General features: G+C 47.7%; 1 protein-coding gene and 2 non-coding genes across 3 annotated transcripts in view; 2 read left to right on the top strand and 1 right to left on the bottom strand.

Moving 5' to 3' along the window:
• The window catches only part of LOC126253012 (phospholipid phosphatase 1-like), an 889,365-nt gene that overhangs the window by 563,756 nt on the left and 308,810 nt on the right, over positions 1 to 16,799 (top strand). The gene's annotated exons all lie outside the window — the stretch shown is intronic.
• Trnas-gga (transfer RNA serine (anticodon GGA)) lies at positions 12,171 to 12,245 on the bottom strand. The gene has a single exon. It is a non-coding gene; the product is annotated as a tRNA-Ser (tRNA).
• Trnas-cga (transfer RNA serine (anticodon CGA)) lies at positions 12,337 to 12,411 on the top strand. Its single transcript has one exon. It is a non-coding gene; the product is annotated as a tRNA-Ser (tRNA).

Here is a 16,799-nt window from a genome sequence, read left to right as displayed (position 1 = left end):
CGTCCTCAATCCGCGAAACACTGCTAGCAGGCTTGGAATTTAATGCAGTACATTGGCGTGAAGTCTGGTGAACAGGAACTTTACGCCACCAACCCCTCTTCCCCTTTGCCGGGAAGGCAAAGCTCCAAACAGAGCGTGCCGCACCCGAGCCTTTACCCGTCCAAGTGCCGGCAGCGTCCGACATTGCTCAACACCGCTGATCTGACTGCAGCTGGAGTATTCAACGACATAAGGCTGTTGGCTGGCGTGCCATTCTCTTTTCAACACCTTCGGTATCGAGACAGATCAGGACAACACAGGCGGCTTTGCGTTATCTTGTTGCTGGCGACCTCGAAATGCCAGCCATTGGCCTAAACACCGGAAAAATGTGACGCCTCGTCTCAAAATTACCTTCTATACTAACTAGAATAGTTAATGTTGCGTACTTCATGGCAATCCATACCATCACATCCTGGGGTCGTATGGTGACGAATGCAATCTTGCCACGTTCGTTACGGCAGCCTCCACACAGGTATACGTCAAAGGTAATCCTATGCAGTCGGAACTCGTCTGGAAAGATGGCGTGGTGCTACTACTGTCTGCAGTGTTGTTACACGTAGCACTGTCAGCGTGCCTCTCTCTGATGCCGTGACAAGGGAAACTGCCATAATGTTGCTCGTGTAGACATCCACGGTGCTCCAAAGGTCGCCAGACTGTCGGTTTTTTTTAATTTTTTTATTTAATTTAATCGTATGGCTAGGGCTCCCCGTCGGGCAGACCGTTCACCAGATACCGGTCTTTCAATGTGAGGCCACTTCAGCGACCTGCAGTCGATGAAGATGATAGGATGATGATGACGACAGCACAACACCCAGTCTCTGGGCGAAGAAAATTCCCCGACCCAGCCGGGAATCGAACCCGGGCCCAGAGAATTGACAAGCCGTCACGCTGACCATTCAGCTACCGGAGGCGGACAGACTGTCGGTTTGGATACTTTTCTTCCTACCAAGCGAGATGGCGCAGTTGTTAGCACTCTGGACTCGTATTCGGGAAAACGACTGCTGAAATTGTTCAAATGTGTGTGAAATCTTATGGGACTTAACTGCTAAAGTCATCAGTCCCTAAGCTTACACACTACTTAACCTAAATTATCCTAAGGACAAACACACACACCCATGCCCGAGCCGGCCGAAGTGGCCGTGCGGTTAAAGGCGCTGCAGTCTGGAACCGCAAGACCGCTACGGTCGCAGGTTCGAATCCTGCCTCGGGCATGGATGTTTGTGATGTCCTTAGGTTAGTTAGGTTTACCTAGTTCTAAGTTCTAGGGGACTAATGACCTCAGCAGTTGAGTCCCATAGTGCTCAGAGCCATTTGAACCATTTTTGAACCCATGCCCGAGGGAGGACTCGAACCTCCGCCGGGACCAGCCGCACAGTCCGTGACTGCAGCGCCCTAGACCGCTCGGCTAATCCCGCGCGGCTCGGCTGAAATTCCGTTCGGCCATCCAGATTTAGATTTTCCGTGATTTCCCTAAAATAGTCTCAGGCAAATGGCGGAATCGTTCCTTTGAAAAGGGCGCGACCTTTTTTATTCGCCGACCTTTCAGTTAACCGATCTTGTACTCGGTGTCTAATGACCGTGCTATCGACGAGACTATAGTCTCTAATCTTCCTTCCTCCTTCCTTACTGTTCTTGCTGCAAACAACCCCAGTTCCTGACTTAAGGAACCTGGTGTGGCTATCGAATCTTTCAAGGATGGCGAACGATACATTCCGTCTTGGGCGGTAGTCGTGTGGAGCAGCTGAGAGTCTGTGCTGTGTATGGGATGGTCTCCTGAACCCATCTATTCAGACCTCGCAGAACAATAAACCGCATTCTCGATAGGCCACGGTCTTGCCACTGTCGAATTCAAACATGTGCTAGTAGAAATTTCTGATTCTTAGATTAGGCATAACAAGATCTACCCACCAAAAAAATAAAAAAAACGGTATATTAAACCGCGATTTATAAATGAATCTGGCAGAGCAATCGTGCCTTGTATACAAAATGTACCTACACTCTATATTCTACCTGCTGGGTGGTTATAATTAAAGTGCACTACTCATGGAGGTCCAAGTGTTCTGACAGCGGAAATCGGTAGATACGCTAATGCGTTAACGGGGAACCGATTTACCCTGGAAAAAATTAATTAGTTCCAATTTTAGCCACCAGCTGCAAATCTGGCGCAGACTGTGTAAGTGGCGGGGTTAATAATAAAATCAACATTATGCCTTTTTCACTTGTTTGACCTTTTCTAAAAAATGGTTCAAATGGCTCTGAGCACTATGGGACTCAACTGCTGAGGTCATTAATCCCCTAGAACTTAGAACTAGTTAAACCTAACTAACCTAAGGACATCACAAACACCCATGCCCGAGGCAGGATTCGAACCTGCGACCGTAGCGGTCTTGCGGTTCCAGACTGCAGCGCCTTTAACCGCACGGCCACTTCGGCCGGCTGACGTTTTCTACCACGTTCCGTTCCTAAGCTTTTACATACGGAAACATTTCTATGCATCTTTTTTTCGTTCACAGTGCACCTGGTGGCCAAAATTGCAACAATTTCTTTTTTCAGCGTAAATCGGTTCCGCGTTAATGTATTAGAATATCTACCAAGGTTCGCTGCCATACGAGAATTACGGCGCTCACTGGAGTTCTGTAAATAGCTGTACTCTAATTATAGCCACCTGGCACTTTGAGCACTTATGCAGTACGCATCACGCCAATTTGACATTTGCTGCATTCTGTTTTCATGGTCTTGCAATTTTAATGGCCAGCAGCGTAACATGAACACCCACCAAATACGGAGAACGACCAACTCTGACATCCAAAAAAGCTCGGACCCACTTCTGTATCTATGCATATAAATCCTGAATTTTGGCCTATGCGAGGTCAAATGCTTTTGAAATGACATTCTCAACCCGAGCAACAACGGTTATCTTATGAATGAATCTTTGGTGAATGTCCTCTGGATACTAATACGCCAAAGCGCTCAACAAAATGAGTTCGTGGACGTCGCCACAGATTAGAAGAATGGAAGACGAGGGTCTGACGTCTCGTCGATTGTGTCGTTAAAGATGGAACGCAAGCTGTGGTGGGGAAGAGTAAGTAAAGAAATCGGCTCTGTTCTTCTCAAAGCAACCATCCCGACAATCGAAAGTAAGCCATTTTGGGAACCGCGGAAATCCTGTACCAGGATGACCGGACGGGGATTTGAACCGCCGCCCTCCCGAATGCGAGTTCATTGTTTAGTACAGTGACCACGTCAGTTGGCCACAGCACGCCTCAGGTCACAAATTAAATGTGATACGGAATATGCATTACCCTGCTTTTGTGGAGGTAAAAAGTAGCCTGTCGGCTGAAGGTAGTACTGATGAGATGGGAATGAACCAATAGTATTTCCTTCTTCCGCAGAAGACAATGTCCGTTTTCTTCTTCTTTAGCATACCTCGTACGTTTGACCCGCATCTCCTCGCGTTAGTCAGTGGCGCTATGTGAGCATCTCGCGGGAACAGAGCCTGGAACAGTTCAAAACCTCGTGCATCTATCGATTAGTACAGAAAAAATATCACACCTGCGTGTAATCTCTCCCCACAAGTGAATCATTGAAATCTCGCTCCCCCCCTCCCCCCTCCCCCAAATCGCCCCGGCAGCTTTGTCCGCTCCATACACCTTTTATGAACGCAAAGCCAGGGGCGACATGCCATGAACGGCGTTACCCGTCTGGAAACTCTGGACAGTAGTGCTCTCCGATTTATTCACACTAACCCCTCACACAAGAGTTCCTGCTGAAGCGTGATCTATCCTGACACGCTTCATTAGTTTATATTGTGCAGTTATCCATTAATAACCGTATTCCGTAAGTTTTCTTCAGAGAAAAAAAAGAAATAATTGTATGAAATTGTAACATTTAATACACAAATAACAGGTTTAGAACTTTGCTTTCGCCATTTTTTTTTCGAAATTCGAGGCTTTATTGGGGAAGACTCTCAAAAATTCTAAGATTCAAACTATTAGCCATCGCTGACCACTATTTTCTCCCATCTTGCGGTCAGCAGACGAGTCCTGCGGCGGAGTGGTCAATGAATCGAACCTATTACGCACTTGTTCATACGACCGGAAGTGATGGTCAGCCAGGCCATGTGCTATTGATCGAAAAAGGTGGTAGTCTGAGGGAACTTTAATTGGAGGATAGGGCAGGTGGGGTAAGACTTCCCATTTCAATGTTTCCAAGTATGTTTTGACAAGTTTTGCGACATGGGGCCGCATTACTTTTCAACATGCTCTTTTACTAGCAAGGCCGTCCACCTATGATCATGTCATAAAGCTGCATCAGTGAGGCAATGGCTTGGTGACCATAAAATTTCTGAAATGAACTGGTTTCCCAGAGTTCCGACCTGAAGCCAATGGAACGCCTTTGGAATGAAGTAGAACGTCGACTTCGCTCCAAACTCCAGCGTCCAACATCACCGCCTTTTCTGATTTCCGCTCTTGACGAAGAATGCGCTGCCATTTCTCCACAGTGTCCGCAGCGCAGTTCCAGACACTATACAAGGTGGTCCATTGATCGTGACCGGGCGAAATATCTCATGAAGTAATCGTCATATGAAAAAACTACAAAGAACGAAACTTGTCTAGCTTGAAGGGGGAAACCAGATGGCGCTATGGTTGGTCCGCTAGATGGCGCTGCCATAGGTAAAACGGATATCAATTGCGTTTTTTTTAAAATAGGAACCCCCATTTTTATTACATATTCGTGTAGTACGTAAAGAAATATGAATGTTTTAGTTGGACCACTTTTTTCGCTTTGTGATAGATGGCGCTGTAATAGTCAGAAACATATGGCTCACAAATTTAGACGAACAGTTGGTAACAGGTAGGTTTTTTAAATTAAAATACAGAACGTAGGTACGTTTGAACAGTTTATTTCGGTTGTTCCAATGTGATACATGTACCTTTGTGAACTTATTATTTCTGAGAACCAATGCTGTTACAGCGTGATTGCCTGTAAATACCACATTAGTGCAATAAATGCTCAAAATGATGTCCGTCAACCTCAATGCAGCTGACGCATGTTGTCAGGCATTGTCGGCGGATCACGATAGCAAATATCCTTCAACTATCACCACAGAAAGAAATCCGGGGACGCCAGATCCGGTGAACGTGCGGGCCATGGTACGGTGTTTCCACGACCAATCTACCTGTCATGAAATATGCTATTCAATACCGCTTCAACCGCACGCGAACTATGTGTCTGACATCCATCATGTTGGAAATACATCGCCATTCTGTCATGCAGTGAAACATCTTGTAGTAACATCGGTAGAACATTTCGTAGGAAATCAGCATACATTGCACCATTTAGATTGCCATCGATAAAATGGGGGCCAATTATCTTTCCTCTCATAATGCCGCACCATACATTAACCCGCCAAGGTCGCTGATGTTCCACTTGTCTCAGCCATCGTGGATTTTCCGTTGCCCAATAGTGCATATTATGCCGGTTTACGTTACCACTGTTGCTGAATGACGCTTCGTCGCTAAATAGAACGCGTGCAGAAAATCTGTCATCGTCCCGTAATTTCTCTAGTGCCCAGTTGCAGAACTCTGCACAATGTTCAAAGTCGTCGCCATGCAATTCCTGGTGCATAGAAATACGGTACGGGTGCAATCAATGTTGATGCAGCATTCTCAACACCAACGTTTTTGAGATTCCTGATTCTCGCGCAATTTCTCTGCTACTGATGTGCCGATTAGCCGCGACAGCAGCTAAAACACCTACTTGGGCATCATCATTTGTTGCAGATCGAGTTTGACGTTTCACATGTGGCTGAACGCTTCCTGTTTCCTTAAATAATGTAACTATCCGGCGAACGGTCCGGATGTCGTCCAGGATACCGAGCAGCATACATAGCACACGCCCGTTGGGTATTTTGATCACAATAGCCATACATCAACACGATATCGAACTTTTCCGCAATTGATAAACGGTCCAATTTAACACGTGTAATGTATCACGAAGCAAATACCGTCCGCACTGGCGGAATGTTACGTGATACCACGTACTTATACGTTTGTGACTGTTACAGCGCCATCTATCACAAAGCGAAAAAAGTGGTCCAATGGACCTAGTACAAAATGAATCTTCCTCCATACACTGTATGGTGGCTTACGTAGTGCAGATTATATATTGTAAGCTTTGTTGTCATGATCTGTCTGCTAATGGAACAGGAAGAAACTGTATTATGTCGTACCCCTGCTACGTTCTTGGCAACGATACGAGAATTCCAATCTGGATATAGATGCTAACTCGTATCTCCAGTGCGAGTCAGAATGTTCAGCTGATTGCTGCCGAATATTCAACAGGTGAAGCAGGTGAGCGTGACTCTATGGTCGGAGGAGGGACGTAACTTGGCATTACCTCCGATCCACTACACTCCGATACAGACCTTAGCTTCACGGATTATTATTATTTTTTTCTGTGTTCCGGTCGCAGGTATCCTTAATCTCATCACGTGGGGCAATAACTCGGGAGGGTGCAGTAGACAATCCTTCCCTAATAAGAGGCTTCCAGAAGAACCGGATTCTGGGATTTGAGGTCCTCTTCTTATTTCCTTTCTTGTCCTCCGGTGAAAAATATCGAGTGACCGCGGCCGTGACCGAGAAACAAAAATGTGCGGCTAACCCTTTCAAAGGAGAGACGTATGCGACGGGAACGTGATGACCCACAGAAGAGCTGTCTCCTATGAGAGTGGCTAGCGTCTAATGGAGTTGCTTAGTCAGCCGTCAGTGCCCGAACAACAGGCCCAGAACAAAGCGTGGAGCTGATGGGCGTAGCATCCTTTCTAGACGTTAATACAGGGGGGGGGGGGGGGGGGGAGTGGCGTATATCAGTCCACATTGTGCCACTCAGCGATTTTTGTCGAAATCGGTGGGTGGATGGGCGGAGGGATTGGGGTGCACTACATTGGTGTGCAAACCTTAAGAGCGGAAGTCACAGCATGGTGTGCTACTAACCAAGTAAAACAGCTCGAGGAATCTCGTACAATATGCACAAAGAACTGACACAGTATACTAGTAATACAGAAGGTAACTACGAAATAGATAATGAGGCGAACAGGAATGACACTTCCATTCAAAGACTCTGAAGCCACCGCGATTCATGATAGGTCCCTAGGCACTACAAAAATTGGGACAGGATTCTTAATAGTGTGTGTGATCACAACGAACCTTAATGCGTGTTCTGCAGCGTGCTCCCACACTGGTTATAAGTTTGATAAAGAGTTCTTGCGATAAGGCGTTCCATTCCTGCATTAGCGCAGTTTACAGTTGCTGGATGGTTGTTGGTGAATATGGACGTGCTGCAGTACGTCTTCCCAACGTATCACATACTACTCCATGGGATTTAAGTCAGGGATACGGATAGGCCAGACCGTTCGCCGAATATCCTGTCGTTCCAAGAGCTCCCCCACCTGCGCATTTCGATGCGGTAGCGCATTGTCGTCCGATAAATGAAGATGTATCTTAATTAGCATAGTGTTTTAACTTTTGGGTGGTGTCTCTCATATGTATTGCCGGCGAGACTAATTTCCAGACGTACCGCGCGAATGTCTGTTGATGAGATAGGTGGGATGGGATGCTCTTTTCTCTCGCTGGATGCCAGGAATTATCACGTGCTGCCGATGACATCCAAACAGCCTGCCAGTACTGCCTTAGCCAAGAGTTGGTAAAGCGGATTGTAGGAGAATGAGATAACCTCTTTGAAACAGCTTCTAAATGATATATTGCTCGACAGTTGCTAAGAACATAGAAACTGTTGGGTAGGAATAACTTCAGGCAATGATGGGCGATATGAAACACAGTACATACTTAATACAGGTGGGGTGGTACATTTACAACGAAAAATGGTAGACATATCACCACAAGGGAAAGCAGGTTAACAGACGTAAATAACGTTCATGTTTGACATACACTCCTGGAAATTGAAATAAGAACACCGTGAATTCATTGTCCCAGGAAGGGGAAACTTTATTGACACATTCCTGTGGTCAGATACATCACATGATCACACTGACAGAACCACAGGCACATAGACACAGGCAACAGAGCATGCACGATGTCGGCACTAGTACAGTGCATATCCACCTTTCGCAGCAATGCAGGCTGCTATTCTCCCATGGAGACGATCGTAGAGATGCTGGATGTAGTCCTGTGGAATGGCTTGCCATGCCATTTCCACCTGGCGCCTCAGTTGGACCAGCGTTCGTGCTGGACGTGCAGACCGCGTGAGACGACGCTTCATCCAGTCCCAAACATGCTCAATGGCGGACAGATCCGGAGATCTTGCTGGCCAGGGTAGTTGACTTACACCTTCTAGAGCACGTTGGGTGGCACGGGATACATGCGGACGTGCATTGTCCTCTTGGAACAGCAAGTTCCCTTGCCGGTCTAGGAATGGTAGAACGATGGGTTCGATGACGGTTTGGATGTACCATGCACTATTCAGTGTCCCCTCGACGATCACCAGTGGTGTACGGCCAGTGTAGGAGATCGCTCCCCACACCATGATGTCGGGTGTTGGCCCTGTGTGCCTCGGTCGTATGCAGTCCTGATTGTGGCGCTCACCTGCACGGCGCCAAACACGCATACGACCATCATTGGCACCAAGGCAGAAGCGACTCTCATCGCTGAAGACGACACGTCTCCATTCGTCCCTCCATTCACGCCTGTCGCGACACCACTGGAGGCGGGCTGCACGATGTTGGGGCGTGAGCGGAAGACGGCCTAACGGTGTGCGGGACCGTAGCCCAGCTTCATGGAGACGGTTGCGAATGGTCCTCGCCGATACCCCAGGAGCAACAGTGTCCCTAATTTGCTGGGAAGTGGCGGTGCGGTCCCCTACGGCACTGCGTAGGATCCTACGGTCTTGGCGTGCATCCGTGCGTCGCTGCGGTCCGGTCCCAGGTCGACGGGCACGTGCACCTTCCGCCGACCACTGGCGACAACATCGATGTACTGTGGAGACCTCACGCCCCACGTGTTGAGCAATTCGGCGGTACGTCCACCCGGCCTCCCGCATGCCCACTATACGCCCTCGCTCAAAGTCCGTCAACTGCACATACGGTTCACGCCCACGCTGTCGCGGCATGCTACCAGTGTTAAAGACTGCGATGGAGCTCCGTATGCCACGGCAAACTGGCTGACACTGACGGCGGCGGTGCACAAATGCTGCGCAGCTAGCGCCATTCGACGGCCAATACCGCGGTTCCTGGTGTGTCCGCTGTGCCGTGCGTGTGATCATTGCTTGTACAGCCCTCTCGCAGTGTCCGGAGCAAGTATGGTGGGTCTGACACACCGGTGTCAATGTGTTCTTTTTTCCATTTCCAGGAGTGTATGTCAGTCTCCCAACATCAAGATCGATATCGGACACTCAGTAAGAAATATGCCCTCCTCGGTCACTAATGCACATTTTGCGCCTGTCATTCACGCTGTCTACCGAACCGTTGAGATATTGTCCCGCTTCTTTCTCAGTACCATTTTCAAACCGAGCGAGGTGGCGCAATGGTTAGACGCTGGACTCGCATTCGGGAGGACGACGGTTCAATCCCGCGTCCGGCCATCCTGATTTACGCTTTCCGTGATTTCCCTAAATCGCTCCAGGCAAATGCTGGAATGGTTCCCTTGAAAAGGCACAGCCTACTTCCTTTCCCGTACTTCCCTAACACGATGAGACCGATGACTTCGCTGTCTGGTCTCCTTCCTCATGGCGGGGTCAGGGATTTTCTCTGCCTCGTGATGACTGGGTGTTGTGTGATGTCCTTAGGTTAGTTAGGTTTAAGTAGTTCTAAGTTCTATGGAACTGATGACCTCAGCAGTTCAGTTCGATAGTGCTCAGAGCCATTTGAACCTGTGCGGGCGAATATTGTCGTCCATAAACAGGAAGTCGGAACCTACCGCAGCCCTAAACAGACAGACATGATTCATAATAAGCTCCCGGCAATACCGCTGTGCTGTAACAGGACCTCGCGTGAAGTCATGCAGCGGTGTTCGGCCACTGTGCATCATGCTTGCCTACACCATAACGCCTGGGACATACCGATGATGTTCATGAACATTTCGTGGTTTATAATGTTTTCACCTCACTCTTCACACCAACTGGCGGCCAGAATCACTTACCACAGTGAAGCGGGATTCGTCGGAGAAAATCACTCTGGACCATTGTTGCTGCCCCCCAGAAAAGATCCTCCCTACACCAAATAACTATTTCTCGACAATCGCGTGGTTGAAGTGGGATGCATTGTATAGGCTTCATAGCAAACAACGCAGCCTGATTTAATCCCCACAAAATTGTTCTGGCAGAGGCATGTGTACCGGTAGCAGTTGCAAGGTCTGCAGCTATCTGCTTAAGACTGAGATGTCTGTTCCTTTTCGCCAGTAGGGCTACATATCGATCCTCTCGCGGTGTGATGGTCCGTCTACGACTTCCAGCATTCTTTCGCATAGCATTTATTCCATCAGCAGCCTTTTTTTAATCGCGAGATGACACATTCGGACACACTTGTTACTGTAGCCAGAATAGTGACACTTTGACCAGCTTCAAGCTGTCCAGCTGCTCGTCCACGATCGTAGGCAAGCAAATGATGTGTTGCAGATATGTTGCCGTACCATACGGAGTGTCGCACTAATCAGTTCAACGACCACTTTCTTTTGTATCCCGCCTGGAAGGCGGCGTGCGGATGTGCTCCTGGAAACTGAAAGGTGGTCGAATGAAGGAAGTGAGTAGGAGCAGGTAAAGGTAAAGGTAATACACGTCGGTACTGCAGTATGAATTTAAATCACCTTTACTCTAGCAAGAGTACATAACTTTGCAATGAGGTGCGAAGTGTCCCGGCCGTCTACTCTAGATCAACTGGGCTGAATCTGCAGCGGAGCTCGTAGATCTCAACAGCGCCTGCTAGAGGTCGCTGTCGTCGGTCTCTCGTACTAGAGCCAACTTAACTTACGCCGTGGCATCGTAGCTATCGATACCACACTTTCGTCAAACACCGTACTGGATGAACTGTTGAATGCATACAAAGCGTTCGAGTACACACTTCGCTGAGGTCCCGCCCTTTACATTTCCTTTTACTATCATTGGGCGGGTGCTCCGTAGCAACTGTCGGTTGTTCCGTACCAATTGGGAGTTGTTCCTTAGCAAGTGTCAGCTGTTCCTTAGCAATTATCAAGCTGTGTAAAGACATTGAAATTCAGGCCCCGAACACAATTTTAACCTATGACTAATGAGTAATGATCAACACGGGGGGAGGGGGGGAGAAGAAATTCTATCAAGAATTAAATTTAAAAGAAATACCATGTGCAGTAACACCCTGCCTTGTCCAGTTCGGTAGCTAGACGGTCAAAGCGGAGTATTGCTAACCGAAGGGGCTCTTGTTCGATTCCTGGTGGGGTTGGAGGTTTTCTTTGCTCGGGGACTGGGTGTTACGTTGTCCTCCTCGTATAGTCATAACTGGCATTCGAGCATTCATATATTGAGACTTCTGGATGGGCATGTCCCGAAAGCCAGTAAAAAACAGGAAAAGCCTCACTTAAGGAAGAGTCGCATTGTAGTTTTTAATAAGCTGAAGCGACAATAGCCGAGTTATCAGAAAGGTACTTCAGCACTGTCGCCAAGGCGGTGAAGGCCGAACCAAATGTTCTAGGGGCAAAGAAGATCAACTTAAGTTTTGCAACTTTATGAGGAGCAGTGATCTCATTGCTTCTTCGTTTTTCATTATCTTGAATTCCTTCTGCATAGCGAAGAACGTTGATGATGATGATGATGTCCCATACTCCGATGAGCGTAGGGGACGGTGCGGGAGACCCGCACCGCCGTGTGAGGTAAGGTCCTAGTTGAGGTGGTTTGTCATTGCCTTCCTCCGACCGTAATTGGGAAGAATGATGATGATGCAGACGACACAACAACACCCAATCATCTCGAGGCAGGAAAAATCCCTGACCGTGCCGGGAATCGAACCCGGGATCCCGTGGGCGGGAAGCGAGAACGCTACCGCAAGACCGCGAGCTGCGGACGAAGAACATTAACAACTAGAATGAAATTTTCACTCTACAGCGGAGTGTGCGCTGATATGAAACTTCCTGGCAGATTAAAACTGTGTGCCGGGCCGAGATTCGAACTCGGGACCTTTGCCTTTCCCGGGCAAGTGCTCTACCGACTGAGCTACCCAAGCACGACTCACGCCCCGTCCTCACAGCTTGAAGTTTGGAAGGTAGGAGACGAGGTACTGGCGGAATTAAAGCTGTGAGGACGGGGCGTGAGTCGTGCTTGGGTAGCTCAGTCGGTAGAGCACTTGCCCGCGAAAGGCAAAGGTCCCGAGTTCGAGTCTCGGCCCGGCACACATTTTTAATCTGCCAGGAAGTTTTAACATTAACAACTGTAAAACATTAACTTAGAATTGGACTTTTCATTTTCCTACAGTAGTGTCCCGAAGCCAGAATAATCCGCAGCCACTTGTGGCCATGTGTGCTGGCAGTGACCGGCCGTTGGGGCCGAGCGGTTCTAGGCGCTTCAGTCTGGAACCGCGTGACCGCTACGGTCGCAGGTTCGAAACTTGCCTCGGGCATGGATGTGTGTGATGTCCATAGGTTAGTTAGGTGTAAGTAGTTCTAAGTTCTAGGGGACTGATGACCTCAGATGTTAAGTCGCATAGTGCTCAGAGCCATTTTTGCTGGGAATGAGGCTACAGCCTGGACTGTATCAATACTGGCCCGCGTACCACGGTGACATGGAGACGGCTGATGTTCCCTCAAGGACTTCGCTACTCGTCTTACGCATGCGCACAGGCCACATTCCTCCTTGCGTGCTTGTACCCCCCCCCCCCCCCCCCCCCGACAGCTGATGACATTTCGTGGCGCGACCACTGTGCCACTTATTCAGGCAGGTGGATAAACAAAATGCGACCTTTGTCGGCGAGCGATTTCCATATACACAAGCTAGAGCTCTGCACTGCAGGCACGGCTGCAGAGTGGATGCAGCGACTTAACGCACGTGGGTGCCGTGTACACACACACACACACACACACACACACACACACACACACACGCACACACACTGCCTCTGTCGCCGTGGCCGCTCTATATGCAGCGTCGTCAACTCGACGCGGCCCTGCGCGGGCGTGACTCGCGTCGGCTACCGGCCGTGTCTTTGACCCTGCGGTCGCGCAGCAAACCCTTCTCCACGCTGTCGTCTGCCTCCGGTCTGAAGAGACTTTTATCCAACAAAGGATCTTGAAAATGGTGGAACTTTATAACTGCTCTTCCTCTTCTTCCAGATGACGTCGGTTCACAGAGTATTCACTGGTTACGTGCCGTGCTTTAGCTCACGAAGCAGCTTTCACACACCTAAACAGTATTTCTTCTATCTATTCTGGCAACTTCCTGATAATATACTCTGAACATAAACTTTCATGTAACCGTTATGGACACTCCTACATTCAGGCAAAACTCCTATAGCCTAGCTTAAATTTTAAGAAAACAGATTATCGAAGCGAACGTCTGCATAAATCAGTTGTGGCGCAACCACTATTATAATTTTCGCTCTTAAAGTAATTTACTTACTCAACACTCTTCTTAGCCAAATTCATCTGGTATTACTTATAAACAAATCAAAATTTTTCGCTTGTCCCACTCTTTACTCTACGACTAGCTGCCTTTCTGACTGTCAGCAGTGCCAGCTAACATTTACTTGTATTACTGTTTATCGAAACGTCATTCTGAAAAAGAAAAAAAAAACACACCCACACACTTCGACGCAGCCAGACTGCTCTCAGTAATACATTAAATGTTTTCGCAGTTGCGAATTTGGACAACCTTCTGCTGTATAATGGAATGACGACAGTGAAAATGTATGCCGAACGGGAACTCGAACGCGAATTTCCCGCTTATCGCGAGCGGTCGCCTTACCATTTGGCTATCCGAGCACGACCCAAGAGCAGCAAACTTCCACATGTCGTCAACCATGCGTCTACAACCTGTATTCGTACACCCATTATGTATATTCTCGGACAGGGGAGAACTTTACTTGGAAATTGCTTGCCCGGGTGTGTTCAAAATGGCTCTGAGCACTATGGGACTTAACTGCTGAGGTCATCAGTCCCCTAGAACTTAGAACTACCTAAACCTAACTAACCTAAGGACATCACACACATCCATGCCCGAGGCAGGATTCGAACCTGCGACCGATGCGGTCGCGCAGTTCCAGACTGAAGCGCCTAGAACCACTCGGCCACACTGGCCGGCTTGCAAGTGTGTCCGAAGGAACACTGCATCGTTATTCGGAATAACACAGGCACTGAAATATCGTACTCTCATTACCTTCCCATCAGCGGGAAGTCTAAACTGGGACCCGATCCGCTACGGTCGCAGGTTCGAATCCTGCCTCGGGCATGGATGTGTATATTGTCCTTAGGTTAGTTAGGTTTAAGTAGTTCTAAGTTCTAGGGGACTGATGACCTCAGATGTTAAGTCCCATAGTGCTCAGAACCATTTGAACCATTTTTTGGGACCCGATCACTGGAATTCCAAAGTACATAAAGTTTTTCAAGTTCTCCCGAGCGTGGTCGCGATATTGCCCTGCTTCCAAAACTAGTGGCAGTTCACACAGAAAAAGACGTTCAAAACAGAAAAACTCCTAACACCGCCTCGACCTACATCTACGCCTTTGAAGTCTTGGAATGATGACAGACAAAGCTGCTCAGACGAGTCTTGAAAAATGAGAAATGAAACTATCTGAGTATGACTGAAATTTATACAAACTGTACCGAAAAATTGAAAGTAACAGAAGCTATTTCATGATACACTCGAATACACTTGACGGACAGAGTGCTCCTGTTGCCAAGGCGAATAAGATGGTTCAACCTGTTTCGTGAATGGGATGTCGTCAAAACATGTAACGGCCGTCCGTGTAACAGTAAGTGCACGATGGGCAATATCCGAGATACCAGCTCCTTTGATCACCACCAGATCGTGGGTGCCTGACATATCGGAAACTGTTTCCGACGTCACGCCTGCATTTCGCTTTACATATAAACGCTCATCAGCGGTGTACCGCCAGTACCTTCAGTCAAGGAAAACCACATCCGCGACACTGGGCTCGTATCAGGAGGACGACGGTTTAAATCCCCTTTCAACTATCCACACTTAGCTTTGTCATGGATTCCGCTATTCGTTCAATACATTGCCGGAATGGTTTGTTTGAAAAGGATACGGTCGATTTCGTTTCCCATCCTTCCTACAATCTGAGCTCATCTCCGGTGACGGATAGTTAAACCCCAGTATTCCTACTTTCTTAATGACGTGGATCTCCATCGACTGCTGTGTTTCTAAGACCAGTCAGGTGAGACACACTGCAGAAAACCACTTGCTCATCCGATGCTGAAAGACATTTACCGCTGCTCAAAAGATGTCGCAAGGCACAGAGATTTGTAGCGATTGGCCGCCAGTGTACGCCCATAGAAAGGAAGTCGCAGTGCATGTTGGTACACGCCGGTGCTATGATTATTGTACGTAGAAAACCACATGGAGCTATGCATCCTGCTTGCTATCGTGCCATTGCTCAGGCATGTGGTTGTGATATCGTGTGAGTGTCGTATACCTTAGATATAACGGTCCCATATATTAATTTACTGTCAGCTTTCACCGGCGATCGATACAGGAACCTAATGCCTAAACACGTCATCATTCCGCAGTTGTGACAATGTACGACTCCATCGCATGTGAATTGTTACGGGACTTTGAGCAGTGTTCTTGGACATGGTTTTAGCGAGTCTCTGCTCACTCCACCTTCACCCTCACCAGCACCCTCACCCCAATAGACACCCAAAAATTCCTGTCTAATTAATTACATCTGGAACACCATCAAGCGAGAACTCTGCCTCTCGAAGCCAGTTCCAAACAATCTCTGACGCTTGTCGGCGGTAGTTGCTCGATTGCAGATTAGGATGTCTCTCTAAAGTTTAGTGGCTCGAGGAGGAGTCTATACCAGGACTATTTTTGGTGCTGCGCACTACTGCGTAGGTTTTTGTTATTCAGTTCCTGACGAGCATATGAATAATACTCGGGGTGCGCAACGTAATGTGCACCCGGCTAATATTTCAAAAGCGGTCAAGTATACCGAACAAATATTTTTGACCAAACTTGGCAGGCAAAGGGAACGAGTAAATTGCGGTATAAGCATTACACGTGGCTTTACGGAAGTATTGAAGGAACCGTGACTTTTTAAAATGGAATTCGACAGTTCTTAAAAATAGTAATACAATGACGAATACATGTTAGTTAGTGCTCGACATCAAAATTTTCGCTAGGAAATGTGGTAAATGTTCAACCAGTGCTGGATAGCATTTCGCCAGTCGCCCTTACGTCTCTGTTTATGGTATGATAAGCTAGGGAGGCTGCTTAGGATGACATATGTATTAGTTTATTTACCAATTTTATGGGAAATTTTCCTCCAAACATTAACAAACGTTGCATCATGTTATCCCTCTTTCGATGACCCCTTGAAAGTCACTGAATGAACTAAGTCGTTTCATGTTTAATTTTGACGTTTATTTCTGAAGTAACTTTAATTTTTTTTTTTGAAAAATGAAGTTATATCCGAGAAACTACATTTACATAGCAAAGTGTTTATTGTTGGTTGGTTGTTTTGGGGAAGGAGACCAGACAGCGAGGTCATCGGTCTCATCGAATTAGGGAAGGGCGGGGAAGGAAGGCCGTGTCCTTTGAAAGGA

Source organism: Schistocerca nitens, chromosome 4 (genome assembly GCF_023898315.1).
Source record: "Schistocerca nitens isolate TAMUIC-IGC-003100 chromosome 4, iqSchNite1.1, whole genome shotgun sequence".
Taxonomy (NCBI): Eukaryota; Metazoa; Arthropoda; class Insecta; order Orthoptera; family Acrididae; genus Schistocerca; species Schistocerca nitens.
The sequence above is the reverse complement of the archived record's forward strand: the minus strand, read 5'-3'. Positions and strand labels throughout refer to the sequence as shown.